At 34.8% G+C, this 27,443-nt stretch overlaps 1 protein-coding gene across 18 annotated transcripts in view; it reads right to left on the bottom strand.

Moving 5' to 3' along the window:
• Nucleotides 1–27,443, bottom strand: part of RALYL (RALY RNA binding protein like) — a 765,327-nt gene that overhangs the window by 583,671 nt on the left and 154,213 nt on the right. Inside the window, exon 1 of one of the 18 annotated variants that reach the window (XM_035276602.3) lies at nt 4,619–4,670. The exons of the other annotated variants lie outside the window; for them this stretch is intronic. The gene's annotated coding sequence lies outside the window, so the exon portion shown is untranslated. Of the gene's footprint in view, nt 1–4,618; nt 4,671–27,443 lie in introns of those variants that run through there. 18 annotated transcript variants of the gene reach the window in all.

Below are 27,443 nucleotides of genomic sequence, written 5' to 3' on the forward strand. Positions count from 1 at the left end.
TTCTCCAATAAGCTACCATAAATACTACCGCACATACAGCTCTTATAATGCCAGAGCCTAAAGAATCGCTACAAGAGTCTTTCATTTTTGTCATTCAAATCCAGGACATTAAATCAACAACCTATTCATTCTCTCAACATTTCTATTTCTTTTTTTTTTTTTTTTTTTTCTAAAAAGACGGGATTTCACCATGTTGGTCAGGCTGGTTTTGAACTCCCGACCTCAGGTGATTTGCCCTCCTTAGCCTCCAAAGTGCTTAGATTACAGGTGTGAGCTACCATGCCCAGCCAACATTTCTATTTCTAACTAAAGAATTTTCAGTTTCTCAACACAGTTTCACCAGTGCAGGTAAGCCATTCTTCTTACATATGCACTTCAGGAGTGCCTTATTTTCTCCATATTTTTCTCAACCTGTAATCAGTATTCTAGGCTTTACATATTCACCATTTCTTCAAGCCCCTGCTCAACACCATGCTCATAATTTACCAATCCATTATTGACTAATCTCTCCTTTCATCTTTTACTAATCAATCCTACTTTATATTCCCTTATCTGAAACATCACAACAATAAGCAACAGAGTTTGATGTGTTCATAGGCCATTTTATTATTTTATTGAATGTGTACTCACACAGACACAATTTTATGTTCTTGCCTAAAAGCAAAGAAGAGTTCTGGGGAACTCTCTAAATTTCACCATTAAGTCCTATACTCAAAGTGTTTCAGTTTTGCTTTATAAACTAATTAAATGACTATTTATTGTTAAATTAAATTTTTAAGAGGAATTAAGAAGTTTTATGACCATGGCTTGGTATTTCAATGTCTTCACTAAAAAGTTCAAAATGAATAAACAATGCATAAAATATGACTCATCATATTTAATTCATCCATCAATGCCTATTTCTATTTTCCACTTGACTTTGTTTGACTTAGTGAATAATTCTAATTTGACTTAAATGCAGAAAGCAATATGAATGGCTCCTATGAATATTAATGCATTCTTCAAAATTATTTTGCCTTCTCTTATTAAAATGTTCATGTAGATGGTGAACCACATCATAAAGAAAAATACTTATTCATGGAGCAGAGGAAAAGTAAAACATATTAACTTGAATGAAATCAGCCTTTACCAACTAAATTTATTTTTTCTCAGGTAAACCAGTCAACCATTTTCATGATTAATTACTTTTAACCTTTGATTTTTTAATGAGAAAATAGCCACCATCCAAAAAAATGTATATATGTCAAGTTAAACTAGATTGTTTAACAAGGAAAAAGGTTAAAGTCTATCTAGTTCAAGAGGATGGTGGCCTTTAGATGCCAATGATTTAAAAGAAAAGAGTCTAAAATGATGAGGTACTTTTCTAGAGTTCTAAAGATATAAACTAGGTATTTCCTAAAACGTCTTGAAAAGATGGATTAATGGATTAAAAACTTATTTCTTTTTTCTTTTTTTTTTTTTTTTTTTGAGACGGAGTTTCACTCTTGTTGCCCAGGCTGGAGTGCAATGGCGTGATCTCGGCTCACCGCAACCTCCACCTCCTGGGTTCAGGCAATTCTCCTGCCTCAGCCTCTGAGTAGCTGGGATTACAGGCACGCACCACCATGCCCAGCTAATTTTTTGTATTTTTAGTAGAGACGGGGTTTCACCATGTTGACCAGGATGGTCTCGATCTGTTGACCTCGTGATCCACCCGCCTCGGCCTCCCAAAGTGCTGGGATTACAGGCTTGAGCCACCGCGCCCAGCCTAAAAACTTATTTCTTAATTCACTTTAAAATCGCTAGCATACATTTCCCCAGTGCCCAAGGTACTGGGCAAGATTTCCCAAGTAAACTTTAACCTTACAATTAGTGTTATCCTAGATAGAATTCATTAGATTCTTTTAGGGTTTGGCAAATAATGAGAAATTACTGCAGAGTAACCTTAAATTTAACTTTAGTGAATGTCTATAATAGCTATAGGCGGTAAGTAGGAATGTATGAGATGCCAGTCAAAATCAGGGAAATCAATTTTTCTTTGCTTTCAGTTGATCTTACATTTCTATTTTGATGTATGGTGTGCCAATTATACATTTTTTCCTGGAAATTTGCTTGTCATAATGATTGGGAACATTACTGGCATTGGTTAGTGAGATCTAAGAAGTGTCATTCTACAATGTGAGGGTCAAAAGTACATTATCAAATAATTGTTCTGCATTTTCTACCACTTTCCAATGTACAGCAGGATTGCAAGTAACATACTAATCAGGAAACATTGTACATTGTCTTAATAAGAATGTTACCAAGCATTGTCCAGTATTTTAGAGAAGACAATAGCAACTGGACTCATTCTGTTTGTGACACCGTTAGAACAAACAAGTATCAGTCTGCATCACTGCTTCTGTGTTTGTTGTAATTTCACATATTGCTGCGAACACTATTTACCCCATCATTCTATGTACATAGTTGCAAGAATCTAATTAACTCAATTTGATTCTGGCCCAAATGTTTACATATTCTTTTATTTTCCTGTTTTATAATAAAGAGAACATAACATTTTTTCTTGTTAGGTTATGTGTGTAGATAAATTATATCATCTGTGAATTTCATTTCAGATTACTAATCAAAAGAGTTGGTGTCTAATACAGTTGAGAACAACTGTTCTAAACTAATTGTGATTATCTCTTTCTCCTTTTCTAAACAGTCCACATCTTTTGCAGTTTGGAGAGGCCATGGCTGGGTAGACCTATAAAAGAATCTTTTGGAGTCTTGGAGGTAAACGTTTGCTTATTATAAAAGGAGTAAGAACAAGAAGAGAGCATGTTAAGACTTTCCTGTAACATCCTTCTGTGTCTAATAACATGATGCCTGTTGTAGCCATTTTGTAGCAATGAGGCAACTCGCATGGAACTAAAGGGCAAAATGTCACTGAACCAATGTATCGTCTTGGAATTACCCTCTTGATCTTATTGATATGTGAAGGAAGGGGAATTTGTATGGTTTCAACAATTACTACTATTTTGATTTTATGCAGCCTAAATCAATTGCAACTGATAGAAAACTGAATTTAATATCCTACCTTCAAATCTGGTTACTATTCCTATATGTTAGTCAGTTATCACATTTCTATAAACAACTACCCGAGACTGTGTAATTTATGAAGAAAAGAGGTTTAGTTGATTCACATTTACACAGGTTTAATAAGAATCATGACTGGGAGGCCTCAGGAAACTTACAAGCATGATGGAAGATGAAGGGAGGTAAGCATCTTCTTCACATGATTACAGGAGAGAGACAGAGAGTGAAGGGGGAAGTGCCACATACTTTTAAACCATCAGATCTTCTGAGAACTTACTTATTATCATGAGAACAGCAGGGGGAACATCCATACCCATAATCCAATCACCTCCCATTAGGCCCCTCCTCCAATTCAACATGCGATTTGGGTGGGACACAAATCCAAACAATATCATCCTATATTTCATGCCACCATTTACCTAGCTGTTAATTCCAATAACCTCAGAGTCACCTGTATCACTACGCTTTCATTCTCAACTTCTAATCAGTTACTAAGTGCTATTGATTTGATTGCATAAAAATGAAGAATTCCATCTGCATTTCTGATTTTCTACTTCCACCCTCATAAGCCTAGTGACCGTCATATTCTATCTGCACATCCTGCTATCATCCCCTGATTTGGTTGTACTGAATCTCCTTCCCTCTCTACCACATTCTCTTTATATCACATACTTACCATTTTAAAATATAAATTTGATCATATTTGTCCTCTGAGAAAAAGATAAATTCTTCTTGCTCCAAAACAAAATTTTAAACTCTTAACCTGGTACATAAGATTAATCCCATGATATACACGTGAGCCATGCTGTCTCCCTGGTGTAAAAAACTTGTCTGTGTTTTCTTTCCACTTGCCCATTCCCACCACCCTACACACAAACTCACTTTTCACTTCCCTGGAAAAACTTTTGCTAACCCACTTATTGGGAAAGCCAAAGCCGTAAGTTATCTACTTTTACTGAACACTGGTTTTCCTTCTGTATCAGTTTTTTTGAGTTCTTAATTTACTACTGTTTCTGCCACTAAACTATGCAATATGAGGGCAGCTGATGTGACATATTTATTATTATTGTCCTAGTTCCCTGCAGAGCCCTAGTCTCAATTCACAGTAATAGAAACAAAGGAAAAATGAACTTTTAAGACCCCTTGGTATGATTCTAGATGTATCAAATAACTTTCCTAGAGTAACATTTGGCTCTTTCCTTATGTCTTCCTCATGGAGGTAATGAAGTAGACATGTTAAACAGAGTCTTGTCCTCTCAAACGTCATAATTTCAAAAGTCAATTATTACTGGGATTTTATATCCTGGTTGTATATTTGCGATGAGCATGAGATAGAAGCACATTCTGGGTATGCTGACACAAATGCAGGATTCATTGCAAAGCTGAGGGCTTTTCCCAGGAAGGTGGTAAATTTACCCAAGAAGAGCCATTTTGTGAGGCCCTAGGGGTGTGGCTTTTCTAAAGAACCATTAACCAAAAGGAAACCGAAACCTTAAGCTCTCAGTGTGATAAACATGAAATCTCTAAGTACAAATATACATAAGCTTTTAGTTACCCCTACCTTCTAATGAAGACTCTTCCTTTGCTCAGCTTGGCTCCCAGGATTCCACTGTACGGACTTAGAAATTTAATGTAGAGAAACATTGAAAGTCTTAATAGGTTAAGTTATGTAAGAATGAATCACATGCCATAGAAAAAGAATAGCTCCGAATGTGGGAAAAGGGAGCCAATTTGGAATGAGAAAATCCTGAAGCTATAACTGGAATTTTCAAAAAGAGACTGACAAGAAATCAGGGAAATATGAATGTGAGGGCTGTCTGGATAAGTCTGGAAGAGAATTTCTTAAGAAGTTTTACCGTGTGGTGTGTGTTATACAATCCCAATCCCACCACACATCAAAAGCATCCAGTAAAAACTCCTTAGCTGCCCAGAGTAAGTTTTACATTTTACTGTAAGGGAGAAACATGCTGAGATGGGCCTTAGGGAAGAAGAGTTGCATCCCAGAACTGAGGGACAAATTTGCCAAATAAATTTAATTCAAATGCCTTCTAGTAACTAGAAACTTCTAGCAACTGTTTTTAATCAGGGTGGCCTTCACTGAATTGGGTCAAAGAAAAATTACTATTATGTAAATTGCAATTCTTAACATTGTTCTGGAAATTTCTTCAGTAGCCACAATATACTTTCTTTTAAAGGACTGTGTGAAAAAAATCTATTTTTTAAAAATAGTGATTACCTCAGGCATGCAAATAAAGACACTCAAAAGCACTTTGTCACCGTGAGTCATTGACAACTCCAGACTTTCCAAGGATATCTTGGAATATCCAGTAACAAATATGCCTATACTTTAAAGTCAAAAATCTTACTCAAAATGATCCTTTTGTTATATAATGGCTTTCAAAAAGGAACAAAGACATTTATGACACTATCAAATAAGGACAAAAATATTTATATTTTATTTTAGGGGACTTTATATGAAAAAAAAAATTACTCAGCTCTATTAACCCTGCTCAGAGGAATAACTCCCACTTCTGTAACAAATGCTCTTTTTAGGTGGTTAAAATGTTTTTCGTAAGTTAGAAAGGCAGTTAATGTTAAGTTTTATACCTTGTAACACATCTTGGCATGCCCTGTGAATAAAAAATGATCCTACTTTCTGAGTGACTTATTGATTAATTGTAAATTTGCATACCTAAAAGTAGAAATTTGATGAAAATTTCAAGCTACAAGGAAATTATAAACACTGTCAGCTGGAATCTATTTAGGTGAAGGGATGAATTTTATGAAGCTGCATGTTATATTCCTGTGATTGAAAATAGTGTAAAAGAAGAGATGCATTGGGAATATTACTGTGGCAGGTGATCTGTGGGAGACACAAAAATGAATAAAACACCATTTCTGTCCAATGGGGGCTTAAAAACTACTAGGAGATGGAATGTTTACAGATATCACCAAGACTTTACAGGAAATGACTCACTAGAGTGGGCTACGTGATGAGAGTAAAAACCATGCAAGTTCTATCAAGTGCCAGAATTTGATCTTTAGGTTCCCCAGCACCTGGAAAACAGTCTGGGACATAGAGGGTGCTCAATAAACATATGGTGAATTAATAACAGTAACATGGGAGGGACTGTGCATGTATATATTAATATGATCATTTCTGGGAAATTATTTGTAATTATAATTTCAGAAAACTACAATTACTTTAGGCAGCATGGTAGCATGGGCACTTTCAAGCCCCCAGATATTCAGGAAAAGTCTAGGGGTGGTTTAATGAGGGTCGAGGAAATTGGTACCTTACCCAGCTTGAATTTCTATAAAATAGATTATTCAAATGAAGTATTTTCCTATTAAAAAGAGTTTACCATTTTTTATCTGCAGAGTAAAAAAGACATAGGGTTTGTATCCAGAGTTCAGTGTTCAAATGCTAGCTCTACCAGTTCCCTATGGCCAACATGTGGAAATAGTTTAACTTTTTCAAACCTATGTTTCATTATGTGAAAAAGGAAGTTAACAGTAGCTAACCCACAGGACTGTAATGAGAAATAAGTAAGAATCAAATGCTAGCAGATCACTTACTATGTAGTTTGCATTTTTGCATTTGATGGATCTCAGTTCCCCTTCCATTTCACTAATAGTTTGTAAAAGCAGCTTAATTCCAGATTTAGTCCGACTATTCAGTCTTGACCTCCTTAGCTGTGTGGCTTTGGGACAGTTATTTAAGTTGTCTGACATTCAGTTTCCTCATTTGTAAAGCAGGAACAAAAGTGGTATCCACTCTCAGGAATACTGCAAAAGCATAACAAATATCCTAAATGGACCTTTAAATATCCTAATTTTATTTGAACCCTCTATGTTGGGATTTTTAAAGATTTGTTTCTTCTCAGTATTTTCAGTTTCTGTATCTCCCATTAATTAGTTTCCATTATTAATCTTATTCCTTATTAACCTCAGTTTTTTCAGAGGTTCTAAATTACTTAACAGTATAACTAAAGAACTAACCAGGTAAAATCCAAAACATGGGCAATCTTTTCCTCTGGATTTAGCACTGGATTTACAGTACTAGCACTGAAATAGTAAATTTGAGAGGAAAAAAGTATTTAATATCTCGACAAAGAATTAAATTAAAAATATACTGGTGGCTAAAGCTTTCTTAATTGGGTAGTTCTCCAAATTTAACTTTCTTTAAGGTCAAAAGAACAACTTTCTGTGCAGCTTCCTCTCCTATGTGGTTTAAGAGTCAGGTTTACATACATATATTTTCATCTAAAAATTCATAAAACTTGCATGCTATGAAATTAACCTCTTCAGGTAACCATATAAACTCTCCCATCCCATTCAGGTATCATAAACTTAAATTCATTTTCTTCTTAAATTGCAAATATAACCAATGTATTAAAAATGTCAAAATACTTATTATCATAAATGAATAAGCACAATGCATATTTCTAGGTATTTTGGGGTATCAAGTACTTCATATAGCTTTTAATAAAGTTATGGAATAACCATATTATACCACTGATAGTGCCCCCCATCCTTACAAAGCAAGTATTTTTTAAAAAGGTAGTCTTAAGAGACTTAACAAGAACAAATAAAACAAATGTGCCACAAGAGAAAAAAGAATCAGATTAACAATATGGGAGACTACAAGAGAGGACTGTCCAAAGATAAAATGGGCCGTATTGAAGAGTAACCGGTTGGCCACATTGTAGGGATACTGCAGAGGCAAGTCAATTATCAACTGGTCAGTAATAGAGTAAAAAGAAATTCACATACTTCTGAGAGCTGAAAAAGTCCCTCTCTATTAGAGGATTCTGTAAATTCTCAGTAAAAATAATGAAGAATAGACCATCTTTTAAAATGAAAGCTTAAAGGCAAAATTCATATTTAAAGTAAATCACATTAACAGTTTGAGAACAAAACACAACTATAAGTACATAATATTAATATCATGACAGTTTCAGAAAAGTAACATATGAGAATACTTATTTACACTTTTCCTGTTATTGGTCAGTGTAGAGTATTCTTAACAGAATACTTAATCAGATTCAAGATGACATTTAGTTATTATTTAGTACTGAACTGGGTTTGTCTGTTATAAATAAATATTTTACTTTAATGTAATACTGTATCATATTTCAAGTTCTAAGGAAAAGTAACCCAGATCAAACAAAAGGGAATAAATTATTTATGATGATTATTTTTGGTAGTTTATTTTGCTATTAACATATTATCAAAAACAACGTCACGCCACAAACTGCTCACCCCTTCCTTATCCAAGGCAGTCCCATGTATCTCTCTGACAGAGGTTCTTAGAGCCCAAGAACCTCTACAGTTATTTCCTACTGTAAAATAACTCTCTTTTACCACTGAACAAAGATAGCTGGAAAAGCTCTTCTGAGCTAGAAAACAACCTTCTATTGATTTCTCTTCTTCAAATAGTGCTCCAAATACTCCCTTCTAATTATAGTTTTCTAGTCCACATAAAACTACTTGCCCCTAATTTCTCTTAGCCATTTTCCACTGGAGAGTTTTATTTGTGTTTTGCTTATTTGGCAGTATTGTCCCAATAACAATGAGGAGGGGCCACTTGTCATTGTAAATGGTGTAGCACTCTGATTAATGCGCCTTTGTGAAGTTTGCTAGTGCCCTGGTTCTGAGGTTATATTTGCATGATTTGTTTTTACTTACTAATTTACTTACTTGCTTATTTTCCTACAGACTTATTTATTTCATTCTGGAACCCACGAGCAGACCAATATAGTACTGTCTCAACCAGGGACAATAGAATTTTCAAACAAACATTATAAAACAAAAAAATAAAGCAAAACAAACTCATAGGAAAATATGAAAAAAAAACCACAATTTCTTCATTTTATAAAAACACTTGAAAAACAGCATTCAACAGCAACTACTTCTGCATAGTTTTGCAGTACAGCAAATTGTTGTTAGCATTAACATTTGGAGGCTGATGTGCATTTTAGATCACTGTACACTGGTTGATTGCACAATATATTGGGAGTGTCAAGGTATGTGGGGGAAATAAAGTTACAGAGCTAGCCAACTGTGGTGGATAGTGGTCATACAAGGGGCTGCCCAGTGTCTTGTGAAAAGCCCTTTGGTACTTGAATACATTTTCGCACTGTGAATTCTACCTTTCCAGTTCAGAAGCTCAATTTGAAATAAGCATATTCCTTTGTAGTTGTGACACAGGCATATGACCTAGGTTCCGGAAATCAAATGCAGAAATCAAGAGGCGCTTGTATTCAAATTGATGTAATGTGAAGTTTATATTTCTGCTCTGGGATAGGGGTTGTGCAGTGGTGTCTGGATATACTTGGTGACAGCAGCAGAGACAATGATGACCAAAATAATGCAAGGTCAATTTCTTGACTCAGACCTAACCTCACTGAAGTGATGAGTGATTCCTCCATCTCATTGCATGGCAGTTACTAGGGTCATGTTCATGTTTAAGGCTAGCCTTGTGATATTACTTACTTGCTTATTTTACTACGTCAAAATACTTATTATCATTAATGAATAAGCACAATGCATATTTCTAGGTATGCTGGGGTATCAAGTACTTCATATAGCTTTTAATAAAGTTATGGAATAACCATATTGTACCACTGATAGTGCCCCCCATCCTTACAAAGCAAATATTTTTTAAAAAGGTAGTCTTAAGAGACTTAACAAGAACAAATAAAACAAATGTGCCACAAGAGAGAAAAAAGAATCAGATTAACAATATGGGAGACTACAAGAGAGGACTGTCCAAAGATAAAATGGGTATAATCTCATTGCATGGCAGTTACTAGGGTCATGTTCATATTTAAGGCCAGCCTTGTGATATATATTATAATGAACACCTTTGATACTTAAGTGTTTATATTGGTTGATTGAAATTAAGAACAATGATAATGGCTGGATAGAGGGTAGTTCGGGGGAGAGAAAATATCAAGGCAGACTCCAGAATTTGAAGCTTCAGTAACTACATAAGGATGATGTAGTAACCAAAGATGTCCAGTAAGGTAGGGAGAAGTTCTTGGGAACTTATGATAACCAAAATTAAGTCAAAGACTGATGTGTGTTTGGATTTCAGCTCTTCCCCTTGTTCAATTTCTTAAACAGTAATATATAATGTTCCTGTGATAATTGGATATAATTTATGTCAAGTACCTGCCAAAATTCTCAATACAAGTTGTTGTTATATAGATGACAAAGGTGCAATAGCATTTTTCTGAATGAATCATCTAATTTGTAGACCTAGCCCTGGAGAAGGATGGGTGGTTCTAAATAGAGTTCCTAGAATCTTAGCCAAATAACTTGGTTTTAAATGTTGGTTCTAGTTCTAGGTGTCATCTGGAAATATGATAAAACTTAAATAGGACAATAAATCCAGGGAAAGCCAAGAAAAATGACCTCCAAATGGTTGTTTCCTAGACCTTGGAGTATCTATAGATTACTTGTCCCAAGCCTTAAGCAGCAAATCTAAACTGGTGGTGTTAGGCATCTCTTCCCTACCCTGACTGTTTCTGGGTACTCTGAAGAACAGCCTACAGGTGAGGGCAATTTTAATCATAGGTCAGTTAACTCACCTAACCCTAACCCTGGCCCAGAAATGTCAAAACTTTCCATGCATCTTATGTTAATTTACACACATACACCTCCACAACACCCCCAAAACACACATACACCATAATCCTTTTCCCTCACAATTTTCTATTATAGGCTTGGAACTTGTAAAAGTGGTTCAAAATAAATATTTGTAGAATCAAATTAAATATTTAAATTGAGTATCTTTTGAGAAACTGCTGGAATATGGTTTTTGTTATTTAGAACTTCAGAAAAATGTTGACAGTTGATAAAGCAGTAATAGTTCCTGGTGGTGTAATTGCCTGGGCAATGTACAATGATTTGATAAGATCCCTCATGCAGACCCTTCTAGGCTTTAAATGGACAACTGGATGGATAAAATAACCTGCTTTGTAAAGTGATACTGATGGCAATGGAGCTACAAAATAGCCTGGGAGAGATGAATGTCAGTGGGACGTGCAATGAGCTCTTGCAAGGTGAACTATAAGCAAAAAATACAGAAAAAGTAACTGCAAGACAACTTAAGCTCAGTTATCTCTCAGTCAGCAAAATCTGTCTCTGAAAATCCACACCTTTTGACAGTACAGCCCGGCACAAAGATACCAAATGGTGAGTTACTTCCTCAGAAGTGATTTTGGCAACAGAGCTGTTATATTAAATTAAATTTGTCTTAAAGCTGCCTACATATGTAGAAACTGCAACCTTACTTAGTATGTAAATACTGTAATCTAATTTAATAGTATATTTCTCTAATGAATAGCTAAGTCTCAGCCAGTACAGCAGCCAAACTTCAGCCATCACAGGCTGCCAACTGATCAGATTATACCCATATAAGGCAAATGTCTTGCCCCACCGTTGCTAAAAAAGGCAAATGCCAAATTTTAATCAATCAAGCTTTTTTTTTTTTCATTAATTCCCTTTCTGTCTATAAACACTCCCTACTGGGTAGTTTTCTGAACCTCTACAGGCTCAGTGTGCTGCCCAACTCATGAATTGCTCTTTACTAAAATAGCAAGCTTTGCTGAATTTAATTTGTTTAAAGATTTTCTTTTAATAGAGACTAAAAGGCAAAGCTGCTGATACTAACCCTCTGCAGAGGCTGGAGTTTTTAATTTCAGTTGCAGTTGAACAGCACACATAATTAGAGGACTAAAATTTTCAGATATAGTTTATGCATACTTAATTTTGTCTGCTCAGAAAATAGACATTAGAGACCTACATCCTTGCCTGGATTAGAACCAAGGTGAAGCAATAGGCAAAAATAGTTTGGGAGATGAGAATAAGGTTATATTAGATGAAAACTAAATGGGAAGAGAACTTACCTAATCAAGAAGAACAGGATATTAATCTTAGAGAGGGAAGATTAGGAAGGCTCTAATGCCCCAAATCACAGAGGAAGTAGAAGCAGATAAAAAAGGAAGACATCAGTGGTTAGGATAAAACAGAAAAATGTTAACGTAGTTGAGATCAGAGATACCATAGGAATGATGAGGACTGATGGCTGAGAATAGCAGAGTACAAAATCTGTACAAGGAAAATGAAGAAATCTAAAATAAATGAAAATGATAGCAAAATAAGAAGTCAAGAGCTTGCTACTTTATTATTATTATTGTTCTTAATAATAACAAGATGGGGGCTAAAATTACTATAGTGGTAAATGTGTTTATTTCTTACAAATATTTCATAAATGTCAACTCCTTATTTTTTTAGAAGTATTATTTGTGTATGGTCTTAAGTATTCTGACCTTTTTAATTTCAAGCTATGGACTGTATCAATTTTTAGTTCTCCAATAAAAATCAATATTCTGGCATAAAATATTCATAGACCTAAAAAGAACATTAGATTTTGGGAGGCTGAGGCGGGCAAATCACCTGAGGTCAGGAGTTCGAGACCAGCCTGGCAAACATGATGAAATCCTGTCTCTACTAAAACTACAAAAATTAGCTGGAGGTGGCTGCACACACCTGCAGTTCTATCTACTTGGGAGCCTGAGGCATGAGAATCACTTGAACCCAGGAAGCAAGAGTTGCAGCAAACCAACACTCCAGCCTGGCTGACAGAGAGAGACTCAGTCTCAAAAAAAAAAAAAAAAAAAAGAGCATTAGAAACTTTCATTTCTCAATCTTTCCTACAACTATAATAGCTGCTTGTTAATTCATGCAATACATACTTATTTAATCTCTAACATGAATACAAATATACTCCAATGACAAACAGTAATCATTTATATGAGAAAACCAACATGGGTAATAAATTGCTTTAAAGAAAGGCAAGACTGTTAACCAATCTCTGACACTATTAAAAGAAGCATCTGAGATTGCACAGTCATCTAAATTTGGGAAATCTGATCAGACATTGATCATCAATTTGCTCATATTTAAAATTCAACAATGCAATATTTTATTCCTCAAACATTTGTTGAACACTTACTATGGAGCCAGGCACCTCACCAAAGGGCTATGTCTGCAAAGGAAGAGAAAATAGAGCAACTGCCCATGTGAAAACATACAAGCAAGCAAACAACCCATTTCATCAGTAATTTCAAATAAGAGAAATAACAAAAATGCATAAAGTTATACTAATTTTACTAAGGAGATAAATTAATAAGAACTGGAGGGTCAAGTGAAGCTTTCACAGAGGGAAAGGGCAGATATAAGTTAATTAGTAAAAGTCAAGTTGGAAAACTGCTGCACTGTCTGTGGTACCTAAACTTATCCATGGCATGCGTCATAAGTATAATTATTTGGTTAATATCTGTCATCACTACTGGCCTCTGTAAAGCTCACCAAGTATAGGAGGAAGTCTTTCTGGTTCACCATATTTAACCCTAGTATCTAGCACAGTGTCTTACTTCTTTGGGGTGCTCAATTTACATTAGTGAACAAGTGAATAAAATGTGTTTCTATATATTAAGACATGAAGGAAAGTAGAAAGGGAGAAGTGAAGGTGAGAGGGAGATGCTCGAGGGTCTTTCCAAAGGCTGCTTTAGTCATAGTCTATGAATTCAGATTTTCTTTTGAAGGTGATATCGTTTCATTGAATTAAATATATTAACTACTTACTGAAGACATAAAAAGACCTATATGTCCAAAGATAACGCTGGGGGAAGGATAATGTGTGTATGGATTGAACAAGAAGAGACTGAAGTAGACATGTCATAGTAGAGAAATTATGATAGCATTTATTTTACTTCCATGTTGAACTATTTCCAAACTACCTTGGTGAGAGGAGGGCAATACTTTCTAATGAAAAGTTGGCAGATACCGTTGGCCTAACAGCTCCCTGGGAGCATCTTACTGAGTAACATAATACAGGAGGCTATAGTTTGTGACTTTCTGAGGCCCAGTATACCCAATAAACATGTTCTGTTTGTCCCCCACATATGTGAGGATGTAGAGAAAGGTAACCCTTGCACACTGTTGGTGAGAGTATAAATTAGTATGGCCATTGTGGAAAACTGAATGGAGCTTCCTAAAATAAATAAAAACAAACAAACAAAAAAACCAAAGCCAGAATTCTCATATGATCCAGCAATCCCACTTTGGTGTATATATCCTGAGGAATTAAAATGATATCTACTCCCATGTTCACTCCAGCATTATTTTAAAAAGCCAATATCTGAAATCAATCTGTGTCAATCAGTGGATGAATGGATAAAGAAAACGTGGTTTGTAACCCTAGCTCCTGAAAGTACTTAGGTATGTTACACTACTTTAAATAATCTTCCATAAAGAAAAAATATATAAAATTATAAAATTTAAAGGTATAACAGTATTTTAAATAATAACATTGCTTTCTATTTTTTGTAACAAAATAATCTTGATCAATTGTAAGATATACAAGTATTTCTTAATGGGTTAATCTGTATTATACTTAATCATAGTCTCCTCTGTGAAATCATGGGTTACAATTGCTATAAAATATAAAGAGAAAACAAATCCACTTCAAAGTCCTCCCCAACTGTGATAAATAACTTTATAAAAAATGAAATTCCTGTTGTAAAAGATTACATTAATAATGATAATTATAAACCTTAAGAAGTACTCGACATTTAAATATGAAATTGAACATGCTGTGGATTTTTCTAAACATCATCAGTAAACCAATAGTCATATTTCAGTGATAGGTCACATCAAGTTATCTTTAAGCTTTTATGTAAGTTATTTCTGTTTTCTTTTTGTAAAGAAAACAAAACAAAACCTCTTGAGCTCAGGAGTTCAAGACCAACCTGGGAAACACGATGAAGCCTCATCTCTACAAAAACTTCCAGAATGAGCCCAGTGTGGTGGCTCATGCCAGTAGTACCAGCTACGTGGGGGGCTGAGGCAGGAGGAACAGTTGAGCCCTGGAGGTTGAGGCTGCAGTGAGCCATGATTGCATTACTGCACTCTAGTTTGGGGGACAGAGTGAGACCTTGTCTAAAAAATAAACAAACCAAAAAAACCATATTGTGTTAGCCTTCTGTTTATCTGTACTTCTTCTTGAAAGAAAGAATTAAGAGGGAAAAAATCACTTTAAATAGGGGTAGAATTACTTAATTCATAATATATTTAAGTACTTCAACTGTAAAATATAAGACTGCTTATTTTGTTTGGCCTTCCAGTTTTTCAATCTTGTATTATTTAGATTATTCTTTGCTGAGTTAGGTAGAAAGGTATCAGTGTCAGCACTGATAAATGTATGTACTCTATTTGCTTTTCAAAGTGCAAGGAGGATGTATCCAATATTCAAAGTGAGCAGAGCAATGCTTATCTGCATTCCTGAAGGTCCACAAAAGTCCCATAAATTGTAAGAAGCTGGCAGAACTAGTATTTCATACCACTATGAATATAAATCATTAATAGTATAAACCTATTGACAGTAAATATCCTCTACACCTCTCTGTGGAAGGATTTTCTTTAAATTTTCATAGAGAAGTAATCTATAGAATGAAATTTTAAAATTTCATTGAATAAAAACTTATCAAATGAATAGTTTTTAATTCTTCTTTGATAAAAACTATTCTTTAATACCAAGAAGCACAGCTGTCAATACTGTGATCCACTTTGAATGTAGAGTGACTTGATTATTTACTTCTGTGATGCCTACCAAATGGTCAACATCTAAGCATTATATTACTTTGCAGAAATTCTGGGTATTTAAAAAATAGGAAAGATTTGCATAATTATATTGTGACTTTTGATTCTAGTTCCAAACAGTATGAAAAGCTAGAGACCTAACAGGAGTTCTGCTTGTCCACTCATTATATTTAGTGATTAAAGACAGTTTATATCACCTGCTTCATGAGATTTTTCACACCCAGATTATTTCCTTCTGCTGTAGTATATTGACGCATCACAAGAAGCCAAAGCAAAGCACCACCTGATAAAACAAAATATTACCTAAGCATGCAGAAGTGACGTGATATGAATCTGCATTACCTTGGCTAGCTGGATCCCACTGTACCACATCTAGGAGTAATGGGTAAATGAAGCCTAGGTCAAACATTTATCTGTTCAGTAAGCAATTATAGAAATGTTTGGCTTATCCAGCATCATTTGGAAATAAACACCCACTTCAGTGATTTTTCTAGGTAATAGATATTCACTTCTTCAAGCACCAAAGCTTTTGGTTTGCTCAATTTTCATTTTCTGTTCAATGTATTATATATTCCTCTGTTGTCTCAGAAAAGAAAAAACATGGACATGAATTTGGCCCTATGCTGGAGTGTGCTGATGCCTTCACAGACGATTAGTATCCATAGGCCTGCCTGTTCTCAGATTAAATGATTTGGGAGGACCACACTTTTTGAGTTTTATATATATATTGAATGATGTCCTGTACCCTCACTCACTGTCAAGGCATTGTTAACAGTTTGCTGCTGCGAACTTGACTGACATTAATAGATTCTCCTCTTTTTGCCCTTTTTATTTTCTGAATTGTAGTTCCCTAAGTAAAGGTTTGGTTCTCCCATAAATGAAGTTCATCGACTTTGTGTGTGTGTGTGTGTGTGTGTGTGTGTGTGTGTGTGTGTGTTCATATTTATCTTGTCAGTCCAGTCTTCACAATATTTTTTCTTGCCTGCATTATCACAATGCCAATGATAATACTACATCTAAGCTTTATTATGGGCCATCCTCTGTGTTACATATATTAGGTTATCATGTGTAACCTAAATAAATCCTCCTCATCACAATTTTATAAGGTATGAGCTACTTTTGTCAACTACATTCTACATGTCGAAAATTTTCCATAACTCTCAAATGAGAGATATTATCTTTTAGTGGCTTGAACAGTGACTTCTAGATGAGTGAAATGTATCTGCACAATTTGTTTTTTCTGCTGGTTCATGTTGATATTTTCAAACAAAATTCTTATGTAAGAAGCTTCTATAGTTCTATGGGCATATTTTCAAGAATAATATGTTTATATTATTAGAAATGTTTACTTTTTAATTTTAAAGAAAACTGGCCGTCATTCTTCTGAATTAACTTATTTATATATACATTCAACTTTTTCAAGAGCATTTTAAATTAGTTCTGCATATAAATGGAATGTTATAACAGAATATATATATATATATATATATATATGATACCAATTATAGACAAACAATAATTTTAAGAAGCAAATTGTTAAGTACCTACTATGTGCCAGGTGCTAGGGGGTTACATGCTTCCTAACTTTGTTTATACCTCAGGTAACAATTGTCTCAATTTTAAAATCAGGGGAACTGGATTCGAAGAACTAGAATTTGAGCCAGAATTTCACATGTTAACCTGCATAATTAATCCAGTTAAGAGCAAGGTGAATATGATATTGTAATACTAGAGATTGTGCACATAACAATATTTGAATAAAGGGGTAATATTTAGTCTCTCATTGGCAAACCACTTATCTGATAAATAGTTAATAGTGAAAATTATAAAACTCCTACAACTCGGTGGCAAAAACATCACCTGTTAGAAAACAGGAAAGAACTGGAAGAGACATTTCTCCAAAGATGGCATGCAAATGGTCAACAGGCATATGAAAAGATGCTCCATACCAGTAATCATCAGTTAAATGTAAATCAAAACCACAATGAGATACCATCTCACACCTGTAAGAATGGCTATTATCAAAAAAATGACAAATACTGGCAAAATTATGAACAAACTGGAACCATTCTACACTATTGGTAAGAATGTAAAATGGTGTGGCCTGTATAAAAACAGCATAGCAATTCCAAAAGACTTAAAAATAGCATTATAATATAATTGAGCAATTCTACTCCTGGATATGTATCCGAAAGATTTGAAATCAGGGTCTAGAAGAGATATCTGTACTCCCATGAACATTGCAGCATCATTTAAAATAGCAAAGATGTGGAAACAACGTAACTATCCATTGATGAATGAATAAAGAAAATATAACATATGCAAGCTATTGATTTATTAGTCTTAAATAGTGACTTGAATAGTGATGAAATATTATTCAACCTTAAAAAAGAAGGGAATCCTGCCAAGAGTGATGACATGGATGAACCTGGAAGACATTATGCAAAGTAAAATAAGCCAGGAACAGAAAGAAAGATATTGCATGGTTCCAATTACATGAGGTATCTAAAATAGTCAAAGTTTTTGAAGTAAAGAGTAGAATAGAGGTTAGCAGAAAGGGAACTAAGGAGTTGCAATTCAGTGGACATGGTGTTTCAGTTATGCAAGATGATTAAGTTCCAGAGATCTGCTGTACAATATTGTGCCTACAGTTAATAACACTTTATTTCACACTTAAAAATCAAGTGGGTAGGTCTTACATTGTGTTCTTACTACTTTTTTAAGTTTAGTTTAGAAAAGGCAGGATCTAGCAAACACGACGTTAGTCCAGTTTCATACTGCTATGAAGAAATACCTGAGACTTGGTATTTTATAAAGAAAAAGAGGTTTAATGGATTCACAGTTTCACATGGCTAGGCAGGCCTCAAGATTATGGTGGAAGGTAGAGGAGAAGCAAACGCATGTCCTACATGATGGCAGGCAAGAGAGCATGTTCAGGAAAACTGTCCTTTATAAAACCATCAGATATCATGAGACACTCACTATCACAAGAACAGCATGGGAAAAACCCACCCCTATGATTCAATTACCTTCAACTGGGTCCTTCCCATGACATGGGGGATTATGAAAGCTACACTTTAAGATGAGATTTAAGTGGGGACACAGCCAAACCATATCACATGATAACTGTCCTCATAAAATGAAAGGATAACTCATGGAGGAAGCACTAGATTTGGTGCTAAGTTGTCCTGTGAGCAGAACTAGGAAAAGGCAAAGGTCAATTTCAGCTTACTGCAGATTTTCCTGTCATATCCCCATGCTGATGGGGGAAATGTCAAGTCCCGCAGTCCACAACATTTTTGGCACCAGGGACTGGTTTTGTGGATGGCCATTTTTCCACAAACTGGGGAGTGGAATGGTTTCAGGATAATTCAAGCACATTATATCTGTTGTGTGCTTTATTTCTATTATTATTACACTGTAATATATAGTGAAATAATTATATAACTTACCATAATGTATAATCAGTAGGACCCCTCAGCTTGTCTTCCTACAACTAGATAGTCCCATCTGGGAAACAATGACAGATCATCAGGCATTGGATTTTCATAAGGAGTGCACAACCTACAACAAGGTTCATGCTCCTATGAGAATCTAATGCTACCACTGATCTGACAGGAGGTAGAGCTCAAGTGGTAAGGTGAGCAATGGGGAGTGGTTGTAAATACAGATGAAGCTTCACTGGCTTGCCTCCTACTCATCTCCTACTGTGTGGCCTGTTTCCCAACATACCATGAACTGGTACTGGTCCATGGCCTGACACTGAGGAAGCCTGTTCTAGTACAACTAGGTTACATGCAGGCTCTTGGTGGTTCCAATTTATGCAGTAAACTAAGCTGTAATTTTGCTCATGTGTACAAATAGGACATCACAAGCCTCTGGACTGAGAAGATTGACTCTAATCCCCTTAGCTCTGGTTAACCCCATCTTTAGATCATGTCTGAGCCACCCTGACTTTTGGTGATCTGTTGGTATTGGTTTCTGAGGAAACTTCTTAATTTTTGTGAGCTTATTTGTGCCTTTACAAAATAGGTTTGTTATATTTTTAGAATTTCTATGCACTTGTTTTGGAAGGAATTGCAGGTTACTGGTATTACATACTGATAGAACAATCAAAATAAAACTTGGTTGGAAAATAATAATATTCTACAAAAGCATAAGATGCTATCATTATTATGTCTATTGGTTGTAGTCTAAATTATTATCAGTGTAGTTTCCCTGAACATATGGATGATTAGCTGTCAGAAAATGTATTAGTATCAGAACTTTTTACTCATGGAAATATTATACAGAATACCAAAGTATAAAACAGACCAAAGAGGATGTTTGATTTGAAAGTCTAGCAGCAGCTGCACTAATTCTGTTGTGCTAAATGAGCACTAAGTTGTACTTCCACTCAAAATGCATTGTAGTATTCTTGTTTTAAGAGAGCTCCTAATATATAATGTTCCCTCCCCAAATAATGGTTTGAGTTAATATTGTTAATAATACCCAATCTTTTCAGGAGTTTTTTTTTTTTCATTGCAGGACCACAGCTAATGTATTCCTCTTAGATTTGCTAAAATATACTTTCTGACTAATTGATCTTTAGTTCTCTTTGGATAATTCCTATTCTATGTTCTTCCATATCCCTAGTACAATTAATTTATTTATCTCACTAAGTAAAACAATACACTATATTACAGTACAGAAGTCTGCATATGGTCCCACTCTATGACTAACATTCATCTCTATGTATTTTATCTATAAAATGAGAATAGTACATAAAATTAATGTTTCACGGGATTATTATAAATATTTATGTTGTAAAAATGTTTTTTTAAAGATGGAAAAATGTGAGGTATCCCACTCTCTAAAAATGCCTAGTATTTAAAATAATAACAAGGAACACAACTATTTCACATTAAGACACTTTACAAAACCTGAGTACAAGTAATTTCTTGGTGTACTCGTTCACTCTCTTAGCTAATGCAGTCTTATTTTTTCCTTTGAGCCAATTTGAGCTATAAGAATTATGAATGGATAATGTATATTAAGGTACCCAGAATGATTCTGGGGATTTATTAGGCACCCAATGAATAGTTGCCTTTGTTTGTATTATATTCTTTACAGGGAAAGTGGATGGCACAACGTAGAAAGAGAGTAAGGAGAAAATTCCACACATGTAAAAGGTGAGTTGAGTGTCTTTTACCAGCTTTTACAAGGTGTATCAGATGCCTATTTACAAAAGTAAGGAAACTGTCAATTTGATGAAGTACAATTCACAACTCATTAGTGTTGAACACAGAAGAAGTATTCCACATCAAAAATGACTGCTGAAATATTCACAATTACCAGCTGCTCAGAAACCATTTTATATGAATAAAAAACATGTCACATTTAATTTATCAGATGTTTTCTGCTGTCATACTTTCTTTCGTTCAATGTACTGAAAAGTTATAAAAACAACTTCAGTCTTACTGTAGCCATGTATAGACATTAAGAATAACACAAATCCATTATCTACCACAATATAATTGTATCTACATGGATGAATGATCTGCAGCTTCTTTGAACTCAATTCTGAATTAAGTGTTCCTTTAAAGATATCCAAAATACAACATTCAGTATCTCTATTAAAAAACTACCATTTCAATATAAAGAAAAAACCAATTCATTCCTGAAGCTATATTCCTCGAATGAGCTGGCATTATTAGCCACATTTCTATAGTGATGAAAATAAGAAACATCATCAGAAAAATACCAGCTTAATTTTCTAATGACACTGAAACGAATCAAATACACACCAAACACTTGTGAAAATAAAATAGTAACAGTCTAGCTTTCCCTTGCAATTTTGTGATATAGGCTTCAAGCAAAAATCTAATAATTTGTCGACCCCTTTTTCATAATTATTGTAATTGTTATAACATATTAATTCTGTGATGAAAAGACTAAGGCAACTAGATAGACAGATTACTCCCAAATAAAAAATATGCAAACGAACTGTAACAGTGTGCAGATTTCCATGATACATTTAAACCATTAAACTTAGCAATGTTCAAACTAGTGTTTATGGAGGGCCCTGCTCTTTTAGGCTCAACTAAATGTGCAGCAAGCATCATTTCTGCTCCACTACATTGCACTTCATAGACTCAGTTCAGTCATGGTCCTCTTAATGGATGGCCCTCACTTTCTGTTTTCGGGGTCAGCTGCAGTGATGGTTGTGGCTCTATATAAATTGTTGGCAGAAGCTGTTTAACACCATGAAAAAGAAATAAGGCTTGTTTCTTTGGAAACATCTTAGAAAACTCATCTTAGAAAACACATGACAATTCCCTACCAATTACCAATTTGTCTTGCTTTATTTTTAAATGATTCCCCAACCACTACAAAGGGATATATAAGAACACTTAGCCTTTTACATACTTTAAAAATATACTATTTTCTCCCTAAAACATGTAAAAACTGGGAATAAGGTCCTTCTCTGATACAAAAAAAAGTTAATAGCTATCCTTCCAATAAAGTTATTTACTTATACATTACTTTTTTCCCCAAAAATCATCTTTTAAATATGAGGTTACATGTGAAGAGAAAAGTGAGGACACTGAAATAAATAAAAATGAAAAACTAAAAATAAAAACGCCTGTTTGAAACTGTAAACCAAACATGCATCTTGCAGGTTTGCACATCTTCTAGAAGTGAAAAATTGTCTCAACGCCAGTAGATCTAGCAGTCATCACAAGTGAAAAACAATCAATTTCAGTGCCCATAAGGTTAAAAAAAATCAGCTGCTCAGAAACATGACTATTCCAAAAACTGTGGACTGAAACAACAGTCTCCTGTAATCCATGTAGAAAGTCACTGTATTATAGAGATCATAATCAAACAATTCTCAAAAATAAATACAGAAAGGCATACAAGATGATTTTACATTCTCATTTAATATCCACATATGCCATATGCCAGACTACTGGGGTTATTAGACTTAGTCCTACTCATGCACACAAATCTCCTTCTAGAAACTAAACTTTGTCTTCATTTGTTTTTCTCTATAGGAGGACAGGAGGTGAAAAGGTTTACTTAACTGCACTTGTTAGACTTAATCACTGTCTTGGATGTTTCATGGGCTTCTGTCTCAGTTTTCACAGAAGGCCCAAAAAGCAAAACAACAGGGCACATATGCTCACATTCCAAACAGAAATATTTGCCCACCAAATAAGATGAGCAAATGATTTGCTAAAATCAGTTCTTATTTTAAAAAAAGATCAGAAAAGACAAATATTAGAAATATTAAACCACTCTTTGAAGTAGTCAAAATGATGACATGGTATTTTTTTTTCTAATCCCTTTGGGGGAGTGGAGGTAAGATGATGGCTTTCCTTCCCCTCCAGTCAGGTAAGAGAGAGGATGCAATACAAAATTCAGAAAACTTGATTTGTGTCCCCCACAGTTTGCACAATAAGTTCTTGACTCAGAGCCCCAGAAGATTTTAAAACAAACTTAATGGAACTGCCTGCTCAGCTGCAGAGGGAAAAGAGACAGCCATATTAGAAGGCAGCTATGCTTTCAAAGACAACAGAGCAAAAGATGCTTGTTTACCATGGACTGAATGAATACTGGCCATGCAGTATGCTGATGGACTGAGACAGCTTCATCTGGGAGCAAGGAAACATCAGCAGAGAGAACACGGATATGTACGCAGCACATTCGGAAGCTGAGAATATGTTTTAAGAGGTCAGCAAAAGGACAGAGACTGCTGCAATCAGAAGCTCTTGTGAGAAATCTCTGAAGGTGTGGAGATGCCCCACTAGAGTATTCTTTGAAATTAGTAAACCCAGAGATGAGCAATGCCAGCCACCACAACAACGGTGATGTGTGGCTTTCCCTCCCTCCTGCCTCTTCCCTCTTCCAACCCTAAGGAGAGAGATCAGAAACAAGAGTTAGTGGACAATGAAGCAGCAGTGAGGGGGGCGTTGCAAAGTACAAAAGAGCGAAGGAACAGAAAATTATCTGACATTGTCGTCTTCTTTTCCCATGATAGGCATCCAGTTCAAAGTAGGCCTCAGCTGGGTAAGAGGACAGGATTTAATTCAGATGTTTGGAATTCTGACTCTGAATGGTACTGGACTAGAGATTGTGCTAATGGAACAAGATATTAAATAATCTAGAATTTATTCTTCAAAATGCCAAAAACATAAAGATCTAGAAAGCTGAGCGTGTGCTCCAGACTAAGGTAAAATAAAGAGAAATGATAACTAAATGCAATAAATGCTTCTGGATTGGATTGTAGATATAGGAAGAAAAAAGCTATAAAACACATTAAAGGGAAAAATTAATACAATTTATATATACACTGTAGGTTAAACTTCTTGATTTTTATAATGACATAGTTTACACATAATATTAAATGTTAACATTTTAATTTAATATGCAATTATTTAATTATAAATATTAAGATATTTTTAATTTACAAATTATGTAACAGGATGTTTTTGTTCTTAGAAAATATATACCGAAGCATTTACGTATAAAAGAACATGTTTGCAGTTTGCTCTAAATTTATTTGTCTATATAAATTCATTTCTATATCTCATATTATATATAATTGACTTAATAGTTATATAGTATAATTTGATAGAGAATATATTGTATCAACTTTTCACCTGTTAATATTGTTTTTCCTGATGATCAAATATAATGATTTAAAATACTGAATACAGTTAGATAAAAGTGCTAAAACTGATTTTTTAAAAAGATGTCCCGGTGTTAAAACATGGCCTGGTGTGGTGGCTCACATCTGTAATGCCAGCACTTGGGGAGACTGAGGAGGGTAAATTGCTTGAGCCCAGGAGTTCAAGACCAGTCTGGGCAACATGGCGAAACCCCATCTCTTAAAAAAAAAAAAATCTATATATGTATATATATACACACATACAAACATACATATACAGACAAATTTAGCAGTGTGTGGTGGCATGCGCCCATATTCCCAGCTACTCAGAAGGCTGACCTGGGAGAATCATTTGAGCCAAGGAGAAGGTTGCGGTGAACAGATACTGCACCAATGCCCTTCAACCTGGGCAATAAAGACCCTGTCTCAAGGGGTTGGAAAAAAGTTAAAGACTCTTTCAACCTGCCCCCATCGCTGCTGTTCAAATTTTAAAATAAATAAATAAATTTACTATTGAGGTATATACTCTGGAGGATTACCTACATCTGGAAATAGGCAACCTTTGACTTTTCCAAAAATTGGGGTTACAGTCTCCAACTCTCACCTAAGCTGTTTGTTTCAATTATAGAAAGCCAATCTCATCTGATCCAAATGGAAGCATTTCAGAATGTCTGAAAATGCAAAGTTCAACAGGCTTTCTAGACCAAGTTACCTTTTTAGAAGCTGACCCTGCCAGATAAAGAGGACAGGGAAAATTCAGTTGGTTTGCTATTAGGGAATTGGGTGTGGGCAATGTGTGGCCAATTCAAAATAAAAAGAGTTTATCATAGTCCCATCCAATATTTTTCCATTTTAACTAATATTAATATGCCTGTATTATTTTCACTATTAGACAGAGATGTGTTTGTAAGCGATAGACCACATTTTAATTCATCTTAATAGCTTTCACTGTGCCTAACTGTATGCTTTATTTACAAGCAGACCACTAATATTAAAGAACACCTAGTGCATGTCAGGTGTTTTATAGGGCACTTACATCGTTATCTCAATGATATTTGCGGAGAGACTGAACAAACTACTAAAACAATATAATGAGTTGTCCAACACTAGCACTGGTTATTCCAAATGTTAATTCAGGGTTAAACGTGAGACCATTCTCTTGGTAGGGAAAGCAAATAAAAAACAAAAAAGTAACAAGTAGGACATAACCAATGTAAATGGACTCTAAAGTAGCTATGATTACTCTTCTGTAAAATGAGTATTTCTGCCTTCTGTGTGCTGGAAATTCTCTTCCTTAGCTCAGGAATGTACTCGAGTAAGGTCTGCTTTCCTGCATAAGTAGCTTGAAATAACAGGACTACTGATGTATTTTTAGGGAAATTGCCCTGGGACTACTGGGAGATTTAATTGTCTGGGTTCACTTCTGGATCTTAGTTTAGTTTCCAGGTCACCTCTCCTTCAGCTCTTTTTTCTCTGAATCCAAAGTATGGCCTCCAGAGGCTCATCTTTGCTGCCACTATCTGGGCATACTTCCATTAGTCTTTCACTGCTCATGGATCCTCTTCTAAAGGTCACTGGGAAGACAGGCACTGGCAGCAATTAATTAAAAAAAAAAGGAGGTAGGAGTTTAAAACTTATACGTTTGTACACATAAAAAAGGATAAAATATTAAAAACCTAACATATGAACAATGGTCTTCACAAAGTATAAATGGAGGTAAGATTTTTTTATTATTTTGTTTTCTGTATGATTGACTTTTTAAAGGATCCAACCTTGTATAATTCTCCTATTTCCATTTCTCATGCTCCAAGAATTCCCCTGCCCCTTTGTCTTCTGTCTTTTCTTGTGAATCAGACCTTGTATATACATATATAATAAAACAATAACCAACTGGCTCAAACTGTGTATAATCTTCACATTTCCCTTTCTCAAACTATGGATTCTTTCCTGTCCTGTGCCTTTTTTCTGCTGTTTTTTAAGAATCTAGCTCTTGATACCTCTAAAGCAAAGAACGGTAATGTGAGAGGCAACCAGACCAATAGGGCTGACAGAAGAGTCAGATGACACTTAAGACTGACATGTTAGGAAAATGCCCCTGTTTTACACACAAAAGTCATGATCTTTTGCCTACAAGGAAAAGAGCATTATTATAGAAAGCCACGTTGCCCGCAGCAGTAAAAGAAAATTAAAATAGTGTAAGATGTGAAAAGCAGAAAATAAGAATAAAAAGAGGATTCAAAATCCCCAAAACATTGGCAGGATGGGGCTGTTAAATGCCAGGTCATGTAACTTCAACTATCTTAAGAACCCCATAACATAAACATATAATCACACAAGATTCTAATAATATAATATATTCCTGTTTACTATATTAGAGATTTAAGTAATTATTATAATTTGTTCAACTACAATATGGACTCTGAATCATGAAGAATAGGTAGAAGATATATGTTTGATAACAGAATATTATGCTTAATAAGTCAGCATGTGTTTAATGCATTTTGGAATGTATGGAAACTGTCATTTTTAGAAGAAAATAAGACAATTATATACTGACCTACTTTATGCACTGCCTAGTCATAGTTAAATTTACTTCCATGAGAAACATCTTGGTCAAAAATTAATTTATATAGGCCTTTCAGATAAGTTTTTGTTTTTAAATTCAGAATGCCTTCCTCATCCTTGCAGTGGACCTTGGCTATGAGCATAGATCAAAACTTCTGGATGTATAATGAAGAACTAATTTTATGGGATTTCTGAAGACAGCTTCAAGAAAGATGTGTAATCCAAGTTCAGAGTCTGTAACTAAGTTCAGAGGCTAAAATGGTAATTATTTTAAAAGGTAACATCAGATTTTATCCTAAAGATATGAGGATTATTATAGCAATTTGATGCTGTAGCTCCGGTGTTACACATTATAATTGTACAATATAAGATGAGCCTTATTCTTCTCTGTGACTCAGAAACACATGCTCTTGGATATCACCTTACTAGTAAAGACGCAGATAACTCTTATCAACACAACAACTCTAAAAGTGCAAAGATCAATATTATGGTG

Source organism: Callithrix jacchus, chromosome 16 (genome assembly GCF_049354715.1).
Source record: "Callithrix jacchus isolate 240 chromosome 16, calJac240_pri, whole genome shotgun sequence".
NCBI lineage: Eukaryota > Metazoa > Chordata > Mammalia > Primates > Cebidae > Callithrix > Callithrix jacchus.